The sequence below is a fragment of the Salminus brasiliensis genome, chromosome 1 (assembly GCF_030463535.1).
Source record: "Salminus brasiliensis chromosome 1, fSalBra1.hap2, whole genome shotgun sequence".
NCBI classification, from domain to species: domain Eukaryota; kingdom Metazoa; phylum Chordata; class Actinopteri; order Characiformes; family Bryconidae; genus Salminus; species Salminus brasiliensis.
Window position 1 is genome coordinate 33,537,792 of NC_132878.1, and position 19,694 is coordinate 33,557,485.

Sequence of the window (19,694 nt, forward strand, 5' to 3'; positions counted from 1 at the left end):
GGTTAAAGAGATCTGAATGAGCTCCCTTCTTCACTCACAAAAACATAGTTCATCATGCAAAAAAAGGAAGCTTCACAGCATGTTTTCATATAGATGGAAACAGAGTAGCTCACAGAAAGCTCAGATTCTACATTCGATTTCAGCAATGAGGATGTGCACATCATGACTCTTCTGGCAGATTTAAAAACAGTACAAAAAAATGTAACCAGTTGATTTCAATTGCGCTTGCAGAGTGGCCACTACGATCCCTTCTGAAAACAGGCTTGTATACAATAGACTTTTACAATGAAAGAAGTGGTATTTCTAGGCTTTCTGTTCATCTGCATGATTAAGTGAAACAGAAAAGCAGAGCATCCCTGACACCACTCAACCCACCACCAAAAAATAGAGGAGGGCTTAAGCAAAGTTGGTCCTGCTGCAAGACTAGATGATGCAATTATCCAGAAATCAAGGCCAGGCAGGCCCGGCCACGTCTGGTTACATTTACAGAAGCACAATGGTTACCAATGACAATTACAGCTGAATGTGTTTCTATACACTAATTATTGATTTGTTTTAATCAGAGTAGCAATTTACTGCAAAAGTCAATCTCATATTAGCAACTCTACATCTCACTGGATTTCTCTATGACCTAATTTCACTGAAATTCATAGGCTTTTCAAAATAGCTGCTATGTAGGTTTCACCCTGGGGATTGGGGGGTTTGTTATATCACAATATTTAACAACATCTTCTTGATGGTCTTGTAATGTCAGTTTAGTGTGCGGCAGTGTTAGCCCCCATGTGTTAGCCTCATACATATTGGGTTTGAAACACTATTGTTAACCACAGGACGCGATGGAGGCACTTCTTAATATGGGCAATGATTACAGAAGGATGACACAGCGGTATATATTCTTTATGTTTTCTCTTCATATAATATAGCTTGATTTGTAATGGTGAACAAAGATTAATTTATGGTCACTGTAGCCATTCTTCCAGCTCACAGGTCCAAAAAAAAGGGTAGTTGGTAGATACCAAAGTACTGTATTCGCGATGAGAGCATATAGAAATCATGTAAGAAATTAAAATGTAGAAATATAATCATTCTGCCTCTGAATAAAAGGTTCCTCAGTTCCTCCACCAGCTGAAGCATCATTTATATAAGTACAGTCAGATTGAGGCCATTGCTGCCTTTGGCTGGGAGTCTACAAGAGCTTTACCGGCCATTCTGTCATTGGACGTGAAAGGATGGCACAGTTGACACAGAGCAATGCTAGCCAGTTTAGGGCATCTGTTTGGCACAGAGGTTAGAGATCTTCTCCAAGCTAATTGAGCTGTCTTACGATAATGTGTGGGCAGAAGATGCTCTTGACTGGATTGACTTCACATGCTGCAAATGAAGGCTGTGCTAGCTTCCAGAACATTTGCTGGAGAACAGCTACAGCATGCTACAAACTGGCTAGCACTAATAAATAGCCTTTCTGCTGTTGGAAATCCGGCATATAGGAGACAGATTCAGGAGTCAGGAGACTGGATCTTCAGTGTTGATGAGTTTATTGATACACACAGAGATGTACAACTCGATCGTTCACGGTCAACCCAGTCTGATTAGGGGTATTTTAAGAGGGCCTTATATACATTGGAAATTGTGGGAGGAGAAAGGTTGATGAAGAGGAGTTTAAGGAGGGGTAGGAGGGGGATGAAGGACAGGTCACTTGGAGTATCAACAGTAGGGGGTGATAGTTATCAGTTTAAAGAGGGTTAGGAGGTGGGTGAAGGGGGGTTGATGGTCATCACACATCAAAGGTCATTTTTTTCAGATATATAGTCAGGGTGCTCTGTAACCTGATTCATGGCCTTGTTTGTTAGAACATTGTCACTGTCTTGATAAAACCACACTTGATGAATTTGTCACTGCTTCATTTCCCTGGATCATCTTTTGCCTTATATGGACGTTTATATAGGCCTGCAGAACCCCCCTGGCTCAACGGGCCATGGGTCGTCTATGGTGCCTGAAAAACCTTGAGCCATTTTCTCATTTCAAGAAATGTGCAGGATCTGACACTGCCTATTTTGACATAAAAGTGTGACAGCATTCGGTGGGTCCCTATAGTCTGGTGTTGGCTGGATGCCAACACACTCGGCTAAGATAATTTGGTCAAATATTTTGGATTGTGGACAGGTTAAACAGGTAATGTAGTTATACAGTTTGAGATGATACCGATTAAACTAGGATTGGAAAGCCAGGGTTAAACTGGCGCTGCCCTGTACTGCGTTGTTTACTGAAAATACAGGAATGTGCCATTTTGGGGGAAAGGTAGGCTAAAATAAAATTCCAAAAACCTGTAACAACATTTTACTGAATTACATTTTCTATTTGAAAGAAGATTTACAGACTGTTATGGGGGTGCTATGGATTAATGAGGTGGTTATAGACACCCCTCTTTTTTCACCCACATACTCTCAACCCTTAAGCAGAGAGTAATTATTTTCATTTTAATGTACTATTAAAATCAGTAATTGCAGTAATTACCTATAAATCAAATTAAACGTACATCAAAATTATGCTCTGCATTTTCAGATTTTTTTTTTGTTTGTTTAGATGTAAAACCACACCTGCATATACGCAAATATACAGTATACAGCCTTGAGTACCAATTAGCGAATACACAATTAGCAATTTCTGCAGGAGTGGAGGATTGTAAAGCTATCAGTTTACAAGCAGTTTAATCAACAGTTTACAAGCAGGTATTTTTTAATAACATTCATGGCTGCAGGAAATTATATACATTTAATAACAACAGCGGTGCTAACATGCCATCTATGCAATCCTTGCCATCCCCTGACTTCTGTTTTTCCCATTGATTTCTTTACATAAGCTTTACTACTACTTTCTGTTGACTTACTACCCTGCCAACCTTTTTTTAAACAATTTCTAATTGGATTTCCAACATATGAACCATACTAATAAAGTCTTATCTTCTGTTGTCTACGCACTGTTGGTTTTCAGGCTGCAATCCTTCATGAACTGCAATGACCATTAGGTTAGAAAGCCATGTATTCATTAGTAGTAGATCAGAGTAGACCATGCATGCCGTAAGGTTTCCTTTACCACTAATTCTCGCTAGAAGGACATGACGTTATAAGTCACAGGACTGCCAGAGCATTAGAAATGGAAGGGTTGAAAATATGCATCCCAACAACTGCCCAGGCCGCTATACATGCAGGACACAGCCTATACATTATGTATGTGGCTATATGTCCTAAATGTCAGCATCAAACAACAGTGAATGGTGAAAAGACGAGTGTGTTGTGAACGGACATGATATGGAGCAAATTGAAGCATGAAGGTGAGATCAGAGAGAAGGAGAAATTGAGAGAAACGTACAAGAGATAAAATTCAGAGAGAGAGAAAGAAAGAGAGTAAAAGAGAGAGAGAGAGAAAGAGATCGAGAGAGAAAATAGAGGAATCGCCTATCCTTATTTGCTCTGACCCCTCCATCCTCTCCTCATAATCAAGACTACCAAAACCCTTTAATACCACCCAAAGCTCACGATCTTCTATCTAATTATGTCTTCATTATGAGACTCCGGTGGCTTACCTTCAACGCTCTCTCTTTCTCTCATTCCCTCTCGTTTCCCCTATTTACTCCTTTCCTTATTTCTTCATTCTTTTTCTACCACTCAACCTGTCCTCACTCCTCTTCTCTCTCTCTCTTTCTCTCTCTCTCTCTCTCAATGTTTATTTTAACATATCTGACAATTCCACTCTAGTAAGAAGCTTCTTACTGATTCTGCAACAATTTTAGAAATAAATGTGCCAAAAAGGTTCTTGCAGCAATGCCTTTGGTTCCAAAAGGATATTGCAGTGGATGATTCTGTAGCATTTTAGCTTCCACATTTGCATTCCTTATTATTAGAAATGAAAAACTTAGTAGAGCACCAGGACTAAGCAGCTAGACCAAGCAATTTCATAATCGACTCTGTTAAGGTTCGGCTAAGGGTTCGGTTCAATTTCTGCTATGGTTAAGGTTGGGTTTGGGGTTAGGGTAAGGGCTAGGTTCAATTTACCCTATGTTTAGGTTAGAATCATATTTTGGTGCAGTAGGTAAAGTTTAGGTTATAGTTATGGTTAGGGAAGGGGTTAGGTTACATCTAGCAAATGTTTAGGTTACAATTAGGTGTAGGTGTAGTATGTTACGTTTAGGTTGAGGTTAGGTTAAGTTTAGCTTATCTTTAGGTTAGAATCAAGTTTAGGTGTGGTAAGTGTAGTAAGTTTGGGTTCTGGTTATGGTTAAGGAAGGGATTAGGTTTAGTATATGTTTAGTTTAGAATTAGGTTTAGGTATAGTTTAAGGTTTAGGTTGAGCCTAGCCTATGTTTAGGTTACAATTAGGTTTAAATGCCATAAGTGAGGTTTAGGTTATAGTTATGGTTAGGGAAGGGGTTGTGTAGGGGTTATGTTTAGCTTATGTTAAGGTTAGAATTAGATTTTGTGTAGTGGGTTAAGTGTATCAGGTTCAAGTAATAAAGTTTACTGATTGCTTTGAATCATTCTCTGTTCAAATCATTTGATTTATGCATCTCAGTAATTTGTGCACATGCATGAAGGTCAACCTATATTTAGTACAAATCCTGAAATGGTATTTTAGTCACATGTACAAAATCCTTTTGAGACCAGGCTGCACCCAAGACCAGGCACCTCTACTCTTCAGCACTGCTTTAACGAACAGCACTTTGTACAGCACTTTTATTTTTTAGATGGAAGGCTATCAAGAGAAAGAACACACACAATCAGGGACCACTGGTCTAATGGACATCTTAACATGAACAGATATAAACACATACCCGAGCCTTCGCAGTAGCACCCTCAGTTCTAAAGCGTGGGTGGTTAGGGCACTACTGAACTACACTGAATTCCAAGAGTTAATTTACCACTGGGTTTTTAACAGTGTGCTAATGCACCAGAGGCTTCATCAGTGAGTAACAGCAATAAAACACCACCTAAACCTGGAATGGAATGAAACCTGTTTAATAGGACTCTTAAATGAGATTGCTTGCGGGATGGAAATGTTACCGTTAAGAGCCCAGCAGTTGTGCGAACCACAATAGAACTCATTTTCTCCTGGCCTAAAACCTCTGCTGGATGCTAATGGCGTTCTCTACCTAAACAACCACCAGCTTTTTGCTACAGTGACTACCAAACCATGAGTCATGACCTTGAAAGCTCCAACGCATCAGTGTCTTATTTTATAGTTAAAACAATTACTCTTAAGAGATTTAGAAATAAAACAAATGATTAATACTGCATCACAGTATTCTATTCATGTTAAATCATATATTCTGTGAATCACAGATAAAGCAATAAATGAGAAAAGCAATCTTGCTTTGTTAATAAAGGAATGAAATAACCATTAATAGGCAAATGAGCCCTTCTTGTGCACAGTAATTAGAAATGCTGTATATGTAAACATCATGTTCTCTCTGCCTCTGCGTGGGATGCAACCTTTGTTCCAGTCAACTTAAAGGAAGATTAGAAACTTTAATAGATAGAAGGAAAACTCTTTCACTGGCTTGTTAATTGCACATTTGCTAATTGGCAAAGGGATAGGGCATGGCAGAAAACATATTACCGTTCTGGTAGTAAGTAATAACATGTTTAAATTGAAATGCAACATGTAAAGCTCATTTGTGTTCTCTTTAGCCCTCCTATGTCCTCTTACCTTGAAACATATTTTCTTACATTTCCTTTTCTAATAATTACTCAGTAACTTCAGGGACTTCTGTACAAACTGGTGGGGCTATTCTTTGGTTCTAGAAATTTGTAATAACACTTTTGGCCTGCCGCCGGATGTTGAAGGGGTTAATTATTTTTTGCTAGTCTCATTGTGAAGAAAATCTATTGATACATATTTTTCTTTAAATCTATACCTAGCGCAAGTTAAATGTAAAATACAATGCAGATCTGAGAAGGAAGATCGCAGATTGAAAATAAATATAAAACATCAGGGATGTCTCTTGGAGCCAGTTTTAAACAACTGCAGATTCCAGGATTGGCAGTACAAGCACAAGCTGTTGCAAATACAGGTACAAGTTATTGGGTTATGGTCAAATGGTCAGGAACAACCCAAGAACCACCAAGGCAAAGTCACTGTATGGATCTGAAAGATGCTGAAATAGCAGTGTCTGTCTACAGGCAAGCATAAACTGAAAGGCTGCTGTCCAGGAAAAAAGCCCCGGCTTTAAACTCTACACCTTCATGACCGTGATTCAGCTGACCACATGCACAGAGAACCGAGAACATGCGCAATGAACAGAAACATGTTAAGCATGGTGGTGGTAGAAACATGTTTGGCTCCCTGCGGACAAAGTGAATGGAATTATGCATGAAGTGAATGGAATTATGAAGAAGGGAGAACATTCTTCAGCATAACATCAAACCATCAACAAGATGGTTGACACTCGGACATAAAAGGCTGTTCCAACAGGACCCCGATTACATACAATGAACACTGTGGCACCCCAGGGCAGTGTACTAAGTCCTCTACTGTTCACCCTGCTGACTCATGACTTTGTTGCGAAACACAGTTCTAACAGCATCATAAAGTTCGCCGATGATACAACTGTGCTGGGTCTCATCAGTAAAGGCGACGAATCAGCATACAGAGAGGAAATGCAGCAGCTGACAGACTGGTGTACAGTCAACAACCTTCACTGGAATGTAAAGAAAACCAAGGAAATGGTTGTTGACAAGGCACGACCACTCTCCGCTCAACATCAACGGCTCCTCTGTGGAGATTGTTAAGAGCACCAAGTTGCTTGGTGTCCACTTAGCGGAGAACCTCACCTGGTCCCTGAACACCAGCTCTACAGCCAAGAAAGCCCATCAGCGTCTCTACTTCCTCCGGAAGCTGAGAAAGGCCCATCTCCCTTCACCCATCCTCACCCTCTTCTATAGAGGGACCATAGAGAGCATCCTAAGCAGCTGCATCACTGCCTGGTTTGGGACCTGCACAGCCTCTGACCTCAAGACCCTCCAACGCATTGTAAGGACAGCTGAGAGGGTCATCGGAGTCTCTCTCCCCTCCGTCATGGACATTTACACTGCCCGCTGCATCCGCAAAGCAACCAGCATTGTGGATGACTCCACCCACCCTTCACATAGACTGTTCTCCCTCCTGCCATCAGGAAGAAGGTACCGCAGCAGCTGGTCCAACACGACCAGACTCTGCAATAGCTTCTTCCCCCAAGCCATCAGACTTCTCAACTCAACTCAACTTCTGACCTGATGTCTTTTCTGCTACATGCACACTCTCTCTCTCTCTCTCTCTCTCTCTCTCTCTCTCTCTCTCTCTCTCCAACTATTTACCCCAGATAAAATGGGAAGCATTTTTGCACAAAGCATTTGCACTAATAACCTTACTACCTCACTGGACTCAATATTTATTACACACTGCATAATTTGCACACTACCCCCAATTATTTATTATCCTCTGTCTGTACTGTGTTGTTATGTCTGTCCGCACTTGTATTGTGTTGCACTTGTGTTTTGTATGCACTGTCTATGTTGCACCATGGTCCTGGAGGAACGTTGTTTCGTTTCACTGTGTACTCTGTATGTAGCTGAAATGACAATAAAACCCACTTGACTTGACATGACATATTAGAGGTGGCAGTGGAATTTGGAAACCACAGTAACGTTTCAAAATGTATGGATGCAGACTTAAAAGTTGGGTCTATGCCATGGAAACCAACAAATTGGACTGAATCCAAATATCCAGAACCAGAATTCTGCCAGAAGCTGACTGATGACTACCAAAAATGTCTTGTCAAGGTGCAACTTGCTAAGGTACACTATATGCATAAAATATTGAGACACCTACATAATACACATACAGGAGCATCCCACTCCAAATCCATAGATATTAATATGGAGTTGGTCCTCCCTTTGGAGCTCTAACAGTAAGTTTGAAACTCTTTGCAGTCACTGAGCCAGAAAAGCGATGGCATGCCTCAGCACCCCATAACCCCGCTCTTTGACTTTATGTGGTCTGCCACATTGTAGCAGGGAAGCTGTGGTTCAAAAATGTTTTCTTTCACAAATAAATGCTTGATTTTGTGCTGGGTTCTTGACTTTACACTCCTGTGGGAATGGGACAGAATAAGAGGTATGTCCCAATTTTGTCCATATGGTGCATATTTAATCACACATTATATGCCCTGCATTATTATTTTTACCTTGTATATATTTCCCAAATATCCACAGAAAATATACTATTACTGTCATAACATTGTAACAGTACTGTCATAACCTTGTATCTTCAAAATAGCAACTGAAGAAAAACACCTTCTTATCTTGTTTCTCAATTGATAGCTGTAATTATATGCATTTCTATTGGCCCTTTCATCATGAACCCAGCATATTTAAGCTCTGTTCCACATTAAGTACTAATATGTTTAGCAAATGGACAATAATTACTCTACAGACTGGGTTCTCATGGTAATTGATCTATCTCTGTGTTGGTATATGATACTTGTTAACCATCACTCCAAGAACTTTTAGGCTCTACAGGCAGAAGAGAAACCCTGTCTGTAACTGACACTACTGTCTGTCATACAGAGTGGAATGAATTGATCTATATTCAGGTGATGCTCAAAGTGCTGTGTAAGGGTCACAGGTAGACATTAGGCTGAAAATCATCTGCAGCTGTGTGCATCATGGCAGTGATCAACTAGGGCCATGAATTCTTCTTCTTGTTTCATAAACCACTTATTAAAGCAGCCGTGCTGAGGGGAATGGTATGTTATCCCTGAAGCAAAGCACAGTGGGTTGTCTGTATGCAAATGTGGGAATAGATGCAATGGTGAAAACAGGCCTTTGATCTTTGGTGTTCATTCATTTGGGGTTTGTGGGGGTGCATTCTTTAAAGGGAAGAAACATGTTTTCTTAAGAAAGTGAAAATCAAATAGTGTGTATTAGTCTTTCTTTATTCATCTACGTATTTATCTTTCTGTCTATCTTTCTATCTATCTGTTGATCTATTCTAAATGGACAAAACTATTGAGACACATACACAGTACACTTGCAGGAGCTTTTATTATTAGCATTTTTTTTATCAATAGGCATTAACAGCTTGGCAGCTCTAACAGCAGTTCTGGAACTGGCAGTTATCGAGTCAGCAGTTTTATGCACTATGCTCTTAGCACTCCATGACCCTGCTCTGTAACTTTACGTGGGCTGTCACTTTATGGCTGAGTTGTTGTGGTTCCTAAACACTTCCACTTTTCAATAATACCACTCACAGTTGATGATGAAAGATCTGGGGGGGGGGGTTCACAAATTGATTTGTTGTTGCAGTGGTCGCATCCTACTCCAGTACCACACTGGAGCTCATACTTTCACCAATGTTTAAAGGCAGGCTGCATTACCTGAATTCAATGATTAAGAGGTGTCCCAATACATTTGTCAATATGGTTTCCAATCTGTAAGAACTTTTATTATATATATTTAGATACAAAACATGGTCAGAGCAGCTTGGATGAATTTTGTCCCACTGTTCCTTTAAGAACTGCTTCAGGTCTTCTAAAGTGCTTGTCTGTCAACTTAAGCTGAAGCTAAAGCACAATTGGGTCTTGCAACAAGACAATGATCCAAAACACACAAGCAAGGCTGCACAATCTCGCAATGTTTAAAACATACAATATTTAAACTGGTTGGAATGGCTTAGGCAAAGTCCAGACCTTAATTCCACTGAAATCCTGTGGCAAGACCTGAAACATGCAGTTCATGTACACTGTTGTGTTTTCATTCTCTCAGGGTGCTTTTTATTAGGCTTTGGTCATTCAGTCTATTACACAGGGCAAAAATATTTTCACGGAACTGTGTATAAAGGTTTTGTAATGAACAGCTATTATGTACTACAGAAACTATCTCAGACCCGAGCCTCATGCCCCTGTAAGCATGGATAGAGGAGGAAGTTTTCCTCCTCGTCTCCTCAGAGGAGCACGCAAAGGGCAGATGTTAAAGGAATATAAAGGGCTCTGACAAATGCAGCATCTGCGCCGGCCCGCGCTATGCATTTTTTATAAGCCGCTAATCCATTCCTTGTATAATTCAATATAAATCAAATTACCAGGCAACGACGCTGTCACTGACTATAGTAATTAGATAGAGAAGCTGTTGCCATCAGCGCTGCATGCCTTAAGGACGAAAGGGAAAGTGGAGAGTGACATCGTATTTACACTTGCATTTTCTCCAATTCGCCGGTGGATGAAATGCAGGTATTGAATTGCCCAGCATGTCCTCAGAGAGAAAGGGATGAGGGATTTCTGTCTTATTTTGTATGGCAATTACTGGTGAGAGGTTTTTCGGGAGCACATTTGTTAATTTAGACTCTTTTATACCCTTCTGCCTGTTGACTGTTGAGAGCACAATAATAAAGAAATGTGAATAATGAAACGCGGTTCCTGTACCTTTTCAAAATTCTAAAGCCTTTCCATTTCTTCTCCAACACTCCATCTCTTTTTGTCCAGACTTTAATAAAAGCAGACTTTACCACTTTACTAGATTTAAACATCTTCCACGGGACAATAGCAACTACTTTCAGTGCACATCAGCTAGTCATTCAACATTAGTTGCCATCACCAGTGCTAACAATCGTATTCTGTAATTTATTGTGAATTATTTATGACTCGTAGTTTATTGAAACAAGAAAAACAATCATTTAAAAGTGCAGATTCTAAACATTCAATATATACCACACTTATGTTTGCAAGTAGAAGAGAAAGTCTTTTATAAGGATTTGAATTTAAAGGTTTGTTGCTGCACTCCTAAAATAAAGGTGCTTCAACTTTGAGTCATTTTAAAGGAGCACAAGAGCCACTTTTTTCTACCCTAAAGAAACATGTTTGTAAAATAAACATTTCCCAACTCCCATTTAATGTAATGTCTTGATAATAATAAAGACAATGCTTATATAAGTTGGGTTATATATTTATGGCTGTTGTGCAAAACGTCATATACAGAACCATGACACCGCAAAGAACCACCTGCATTTACAATTTATTTCTCCAAAAGAAAGCACCCAACTTTTAAAAGACTAAACCAGACATTTTCGCATAAAAACAGTCGGTCAAGCCAAAAATGTAATATGCAAAACAAACCAGGTCAAGACCAATAAGAGCAGTAGATGACACATAGGACTAAGAGAGACTAAGAGAGTATAGTCGGTACACAGGCAAAGGTGCAAATCCAAACAAGTTGTAGGGCCCAAACAGGACAAACATCAATAAGATCTAATGAAATTCATATATAGACAACTAAAAATGAACCCCAAGAAATCTGTTACATTTGAAAAATACATTTTGTACATATTTTATGACTCACAGTATATCTCCCATATCTCCCGTCCTATTTTGCAAAATACACACAACCTGTGAATTGAGAAAACAGCATACAGCTACATTCATGCTGCTTTATTATTATTATTATTATTATTATTATTATTATTATTATTATTATTACTATCAGTAAGCTTCTAAAAAACTACAAGGACTTCTGTACAAACCGGTGGGGCTATTCTCTGGTAGTAGAAGTTTGTGATAACACGTTTGGCCAGTCTGCGGCACATTGGCTGTTGAAGGGGTTAGGGTTAGAATTAGGGTTAGGTGAAGTAGGTTAAGTTTATGTTTAGGTTGAGGTGCAGGTTTAGGTAGTAAATTACACTGTTTGCTTTGTAACATTCTCTGTTCAAAAGGGTCTAACAATTTTTAGTGCACATTATACAAATCCTGAAGAGATCTTTTAGTCACGCAAATTCCTTTTGAGACCATGATGCAAACACAGAACCACTTAGTATACAAAGTGGAAAACAATGGCAATTATTTGACACAAAAAGAAAAAAACGCATTTATAATAACACAGACATTCATTCTAGGTAAATGTGTTAGTATTCGGGGGAATAGCAGTTCCTCAAAGGTTTTCTTTGAAAGTAATGGTTATATATTAAACCACAAAACCTCAAAGAACCATCCGAATACTTACGTGGCTTGCTTGGTTTGATAGCTGGTCATTGGTTCTTAAAGGAACCTTTATAGGTTATTAGTTCTTTATAGCAGTCATAAGGGTTCTTAGTCAAACTATATATTTTCAGAACTATGTAGAACCTTTTTGCTTAAAGTGTTTAAAAGGGTGTGTGTGTGCAGCAGGGATGGATTGATAATTCCTGAGCCCCTGGGCAGGAACTTCAACACTATTCCAGGTGGCTTCTTATCTGAATTTCCTGTTCCACCTTAATTACATTTAAGTGCCTGTATGGACAATATTATGTATCAGCTGCAGCATTTAAGATGGAACGGGAAATTTGAATAAGACACTGGTAACTACAAAGCCAACTTCAGCAGCATGGTGCTGGGCATGTCTGCTATAGCCTACAACCTTTTAAGTCAGTTTGTCCACATTTTGGAAGGTTCTGACCAAGGTGTGGAGTGGAATGCACACTTAATGCAGACTATCTAAATGAATCTTTATGCTGAACTCCAGCCCATCACTCACTTTTTTTCTAGATAAATATCAGTTATGAACTATATCTGCTGCTTACTACAAACCAGATTACAAAAAAGTTGGGACACTAAACAAATTGTGAATAAAAACTGAATGCAATGATGTGGAGATGGCAAATGTCTATTTTATTCGTAATAGAACATAGATGACAGATCAAAAGTTTAATCTGAGTAAATGTAACATTTTAAAGGAGAAATATGTTGATTCAAAATTTCATGGTGTCAACAAATCCCAAAAAAGTTGGGACAAGTAGCAATAAGTGGCTGGAAAAAGGAAATTGAACATATAACGAACAGCTGGAAGACCAATTAACACTAATTAGGTCAATTGACAACATGATTGGGTATAAAAAGAGCTTCTCAGAGTGTCAGTGTCTCTCTGAAACCAAGATGGTAAGAGGATCACCAATTCCACCATTGTTGCGCAGAAAGATACCAGAATGGTGTTACCCAGCGTAAAATAGCAAAGACTTTTAAGTTATCATCATCAACCATGCTTAACATCATCAAAAGATTCAGAGAATCTGGAACAATCGCTGTGCGTAAGGGTCAAGGCCGTAAAACTCTACTGGATGCTCGTGATCTCCGGGCCCTTAAACGTCACTGGACCTCAAACAGGAATGCCACTGTCAAGGAAATAACAGAATGGGCTCAGGAATACTTCCAGAAATCATTGTCAGTGAACACAATCCACCGTGCCATCCGCCGTTGCCAGCTGAAACTCTACAGTGCAAAGTGGAAGCCATTTCTAAGCAAGCTCCACAAGCTCAGACGTTTGCACCGGGCCAGGGGTCTTTTAAAATGGAGTGTGGCAAAATGGAAGACTGTTCTGTGGTCAGATGAGTCGCGATTTGAAGTTCTTTATGGAACACTGGGACGCCATGTCATCCGAACCAGAGAGGACAAGGATAACCCAAGTTGTTATCAACTCTCCGTTCAGAAGCCTGCATCACTGATGGTATGGGGTTGCATGAATGCTTGTGGCATGGGCAGCTTGTTCTAGAACAACATATGCTCCCATCTAGGCATCATCTCTTTCAGGGAAGACCCTGCATTTTTCAACAAGATAATGCCAGACCACATTCTGCAGCAATCACAACATCATGGCTACGTAGGAGAAGGATCCGGGTACTGAAATGGCCAGCCTGCAGTCCAGATCTTTCACCTATAGAGAACATTTGGCGCATCATAAAGAGGAAGGTGCGACAAAGAAGGCCCAAGACGATTAAACAGTTAGAGGCCTGTATTAGACATGAATGGGAGAGCATTCCTATTTCTAAACTTGAGAAACTGGTCTCCTCTGTACCCAGACGTCTGTTGAGTGTTGTAAGAAGAAGGGGGGATGCCACACAGTAGTAAAAATGGCCTTGTCCCAACTTCTTTGGGATTTGTTGACGCCATGAAATGGCAACATATTTCTCCTTTAAAATGTTACATTTACTCAGATTAAACTTTTGATCTGTCATCTATGTTCTATTCCGAATAAAATATTGACATTTGCCATCTCCACATCATTGCATTCAGTTTTTACTCACAATTTGTTTAGTGTCCCAACTTTTTTGGAATCCGGTTTGTATATCTGTTGACGGCTAAAATGCCTTTCAGATATAGGTTTAGTAATCCTAGAACAATCAACTAAGGTAATAAACATTATTTTTGTGTCTAGTACTGTAAACTGATCCTTAAACTGGATCTGAGTAAATGTAACATTTTAAAGGAGAAATATGTTGATTCAAAATTTCATGGTGTCAACAAATCCCAAAAAAGTTGGGACAAGTAGCAATAAGTGGCTGGAAAAAGGAAATTGAGCATATAACGAACAGCTGGAAGACCAATTAACACTAATTAGGTCAATTGACAACATGATTGGGGTATGATAATGTAGTTCCAATTTTCTACAGAAGAACATGACAGGTGTGTCTTGGTTGATTGACTGCATCTGGGGTAAGTAAAGACGACCATTTGTGTTGGACCCAAATGGATTTTGGCCTCCATCTTTAACCCATCTGTGCACTCATATACACACTACTGAGCAAACACACACAGTGGGCAGTGAGCACACATGCCCGGAGCAGTGAGCAGCCATCGCTGCAGCGCCTGGGGAGCAGTAACAGGGTTTAGGGCCTTGCTTAAGGACCCAACAGTGGCAGCTGAGTGCTGAGCCTAGGTATCAATCCCACAACCCTGTCATCAAAAAACTGCTGAGCCACCACTGCCCTACAGAAGGTACTGCAATACCAGGCCAATGCATGGAGCGTAAGGTGCAAGCTCCTCTTCCATCTCTCGGGTCCAAAAATCTATTCAATATATAGTCCTCATATAGAGGGTGTATCTGGTATTAAACTGATTGATTGCAGAGAATTGTTTATAATAAGTGTGATATGTTAGTGTTGTGTAAAGTCACAGGACACTGGAACGCCACAGAAGATCCAGAATAGCTAAGAAAGCTGTAGAGCTTGAATGTAAAGCATATCACGGCTGCACTGAAGCACTGCATTAGTTAGTTTTTGATGATATTCTCAATGCAGTTTCTTTCTGTATTGTTTACCCCAGTAAGTAAACTCTGCCTGGTGTAGGCTTCCCCTCCTATAGAATGCTTTGATCCATCTTACTGGCCTAAGCTCTGGCTTCGGTTATCACCCAGCTGTTGTACTCAGAGTTCAGGGAAGAATCTGTAATCAGGATAAAGATTTCAAAGTGAACAGTAAATAAAACACGTTTGCTGGCTGGCGACCTGGACCTCCTTAAGAAGCACCAAAACAACTCCAATAAAGTACGGCCAAATGAGACAAAATCTGACTGTGGGGCAAATGTCTGAACTGCATAGTTTACCTCCACAGCTCAATTCTTGAGGGTAATGTTGTCATCATCTTAACTGACCAAGTCTGTAGCACCTGTCAGCTTTCCCAACCACTCGAGGCAACTTCAAAGTCCAGCCGGACGTAGGCAAGGAAACAGCGTCGCGCCTACCTTTCAGCCGAGTTCAAACAAAGGTCTCTCTCTTTTCTGTTCTCCTTATTAATGTTTAATGTTACAATCTGCTGCTGAATATTTATTCTGTTGGCGAGTTGAGTCTAGCACTGGGAGAAACGCATCGATTACCTTTCTACACCATCACTGAGTAAAAATGACTAAAATAAGAGAAAAAAAAAGGCGTGAAACTCTTCCAACCTACTGTCAAGAGTCAGTGAAAGCACACTGAAAGAAACATCAATAGTGGAGGAGCTTCCTTCTCTGGTGCTTGCCCTGTTCCACTCCTCTAAATGGCTGTGTTGACCTCTTCATGATTCATTTCTTCATACGCTATTCAAGGCAACACTGCGGCATGCTGGCCCCACAATGGCCTTGATATTCACAACCAATGTGCAAGGTTTGATAGTGGTGGTTTCTGCTGTCTTCTTGATAAATGGAAGGTCATAAATTATTACGAGTGCACAAAATGCTAAGGCAAAAACAGGGCTTTCAAAGATCCCCCCCCCCCAACCATAAACAGGGCCAATGCAAATGTCAGCCTCGAATCGTCCCTCAATTGGAGTAGTGATGAATCACTACTAGGCCAAGCAGGGTCAAGGATGGTGTGTAATATCTCAGAGATAGCTGATAAAGGTCCAAGTTTGAAGAATAGGCAGGTGGAAGATCAGAATAAACTTGAATGGTTTTTCATTGGTCATTTCTTAACAAAACAGCACTTTAACCAGTTGATTTCCAATGTGCATGCAGAATGACCACTATGGGGTTTGTGGAACATATGGAAAACACCAAACCATCTTGTCAAAATGGCTTTAGGATGAGTTTAATCTCCAAGAGATTCATTTGAGACTCTAATTGAGAACTGACTAGATGATTGGATGACTGTTAAAATAACACATAATAAGGAAGGTTTTATGATTTTATTTATTTTAGGAAACACGACATTAGCTAAGTGCAGGAAAGGTTGCTTAAGTATTTCTCAATTATTTTATTTGAATTAAGGCTGCCAAGAAAATACTTAGCAAGATAAAAAAAGGTGCCACATGAGGTTCTTTAAGGTGATGAATTACAAACAGCTGCTTTGCTAGGCCTCATGCTAAATCAGAGTACACAGCAGCTCCACTAGCTTCTGCTGCTAAAGCTGGACCACGTTGCAATGCTAGCACCTCCCACAACACCCTATTCCAGGCAAGAAGTCTGCATCTGCAATGCATCACTAAATTAATCCAATACTGGCTGCTCACATCAAAGTCACTACATACGACATTGTCACACAGCAGGGAAGCGAGAGTGATGTTCAGTGTTTAATTCAAGTTGTGGCATCTGTCACCCTGTGTGATACAAAACAGGCCTGGGTGAGAACAACTAGACTGCCCTGTGCCAATCCCGAAGACATGGTTCAGGCACGTAGGCACAAGCTGCTAATTAGCTGCTAGCTTGTTTTTCTTTTTTAACAGTCAGGTTAGAAACATCAGATTGATTGTGAAATAAATCTCAGATTTATTTGTCATGCTAACACATTTGATAAGTAAAAATAAATAAATATTATAATAAATAAAATAAAAGTTACATTTAAGTTAAATTGAAATTAAAAATAAAATATAAAAATATGAAAATATAGAAATATAGAAATAAAAGAAGCAAGAAAATATACAGATGGAATAGTGTGTGTCTGTATATATATATATATATATATATATATATATATATATATATGTATGTATACATATGTACATATTTATCTGAATGTGATTGTATGTGTGAGTTAAAAGAAATATTTGCATTATTGTCCGTAGTGAGTTGTCCGTGAGCCATAGTTGTGTATTGTAGTGAGTGAGGGTCCAGTTTGTGTATGTAGATATTTTAATTTAGTGTCCTAGTCCCTGTCACCATTCAGGGCACGGATGGCTTGTGGAAAAAAGCTCCTCCTCATTCTCTCTGTGTTAGCCTTCAGGGTTCTTCTTGGCCTTGGTCCAACACCGCTTCTTGTAGATGGACTGCAGGTCAGGAAACTCCATCCTAGTGATTCGCTCTGCTGAACGTCTCACTCATCGTAGCGCTTGCCTGTCCTGCTTTTTGCTGTTCCCAAACCAGACTGTGATGTTCCCCGTGAGGATGCTCTTGATGGTGCAGGAGTAGAAGGATCGTAGTACCTTGGAGGGCAGTCTGAAGTCCCTCAGTCGTCTCAGGTGGTATAGGCGCTGACGAGCCTTCTTCGTTATGGTGTTGATGTGGCAACTCCATGACAAGTCCTGAGAGATGGTCACTCCAAGATATTTGAAGCTTTCTACCCTTTCCACTGCCGTTCCACTGATGTGGACAGGTTGATAGCTCCTCTGCTGTTTCCTGCTAAAGTACACAATCAGCTCCTTCGTTTTGCTGGAATTTAGCTGGAGATTATTCTGGCACCAGTTCTCCAGGGTTCTAATCTCAGGGTTCTCTGTGTCGTCAGAAAACTTAATGATGTTGGTGGAGCTGGAAGTGGCTTTGCAGTCTGAGGTGTACAGCGAGTACAGCAGAGGGCTAAGTACACAGCCCTGAGGGGCTCCAGTACTGAGGGTGAGGGTGGGTGAGACATGCTTGCCTACCCGAACAGCTTGTGGTCTGTTTGTGAGGAAGTTGGAGATCCAGTCACATATGGATGGGTGGAGACCTAGATCTTCCAGCTTTGTGGTGAGTCTTGAGGGAATAATAGTGTTAAATGCTGAACTGTAGTCCACAAACAGCATTTTAGCATAATTACCCCTCCCAGCATCCAGATGTGTCATCGATGTGTGGAGAAGGTAAGCGATGGCATCATCTGTGGAGCGGTTTGGACGGTATGCAAACTGAAACGGGTCCAGGGTGTCGGGCAGTGCGGATGTGATGAAATCTTTCACCAGCTTCTCAAAGCACTTCATCACGACTGATGTGAGGGCGACTGGGCGGTAGTCGTTGAGGCAGGCTGGCTGTGGTTTCTTTGGGACAGGAACGATGATGGACTCTTTGAAGCACGATGGAACAATCCCCTGCATCAGTGAGAGATTAAAGATGTCCATGAATACCGGGGCTAGCTGGTCTGCACAGGCTTTTAGGACTCGACCAAAGATGCCATCGGGTCCCGCAGCCTTCCTGGTATTCACTCTCCTGAACACCCGCCGTACATCTCTCTCTGTGATGGTGAAGGCTCTTTGTTCTCTAAAGTGCTCCTCTATATCAGCTGTGCCGGTGTTACTGTAGGTAACGTTGCCGGCTGCAGCATCAAAGCGAGCATAAAAGGTGTTTAGCTCGTTAGCCAGAGATAAGTCTGCACTTCCCAGTCCACAGGGTGGGCTCCTATAGTCCGTTATTGTTCTCAGTCCCTGCCACAGGCTCCTAGAGTCGTTTTGCTGGATCTGGGACTCTAGTTTTCTCCCATAGCGCTGCTTCGCCTCCTTTACCGCCTTCCTTACTCCATATGACGCAGACTTGTATTCCTGCATATCTCCGCTGATCAGTCCCGTGTTGTAGGCAGCAGTGCGGGCATTCAGAGCCTCCCGGATGCTTTTATCCACCCAGGATATTGGGAAATGTTTTGACTGTAGATTTCTGGACTGTGTCGTCTGCTACTTTCCCGATAAAACCCACAACCGCTTCCTTAAACATGTTTACGTCATTGGAGCTGCGCCGGAACATGTCCCAGTCCTATATGTTTCCAGATTTATTTGTTTTCAGGGTTCTTTGACTAATGAAAACGTTCCAGAAGTCATAAGGAGTGTCCAAAACTGCATCATTTTTACTACATAGTGCATTACGTTGAAGTTCAGCTATTTTGTAGAAAATTTCAGAGCACTGTAACAAGCCTGCAATGCACTGTAATAAACAGTATACAAAGGGCGCACACTAAACAGACATGAAATACCTATAATCCACTGTGCTGTTTGGTTTGAAGATTTAACACACACACATAACTAGATGTCCCAAATAGTTCAATACCTCAACAAATTATGTTACCTATTAAAGTGCCCTGTATAGTGCTCTGGATTTTAGGGGATAGTGAATAGGGCGCAGTTTCAGGCACCGCTTTGGTTAGGGTACTGGACTGACCAAAAAGTCAAACAGAAACAGTACAGAGCACATTTTTCAGTAGGAATACATTTTACACTCTGGCTAACCTCAAACACGACCTCAAAACATTTTGAAAAGAATAGTGTAGTGAATAACT

General features: G+C 40.5%; 1 protein-coding gene across 2 annotated transcripts in view; it reads right to left on the reverse strand.

The window, feature by feature from the left end:
• Window positions 1-19,694, reverse strand: part of LOC140554821 (exostosin-1) — a 289,508-nt gene that overhangs the window by 62,763 nt on the left and 207,051 nt on the right. The gene's annotated exons all lie outside the window — the stretch shown is intronic.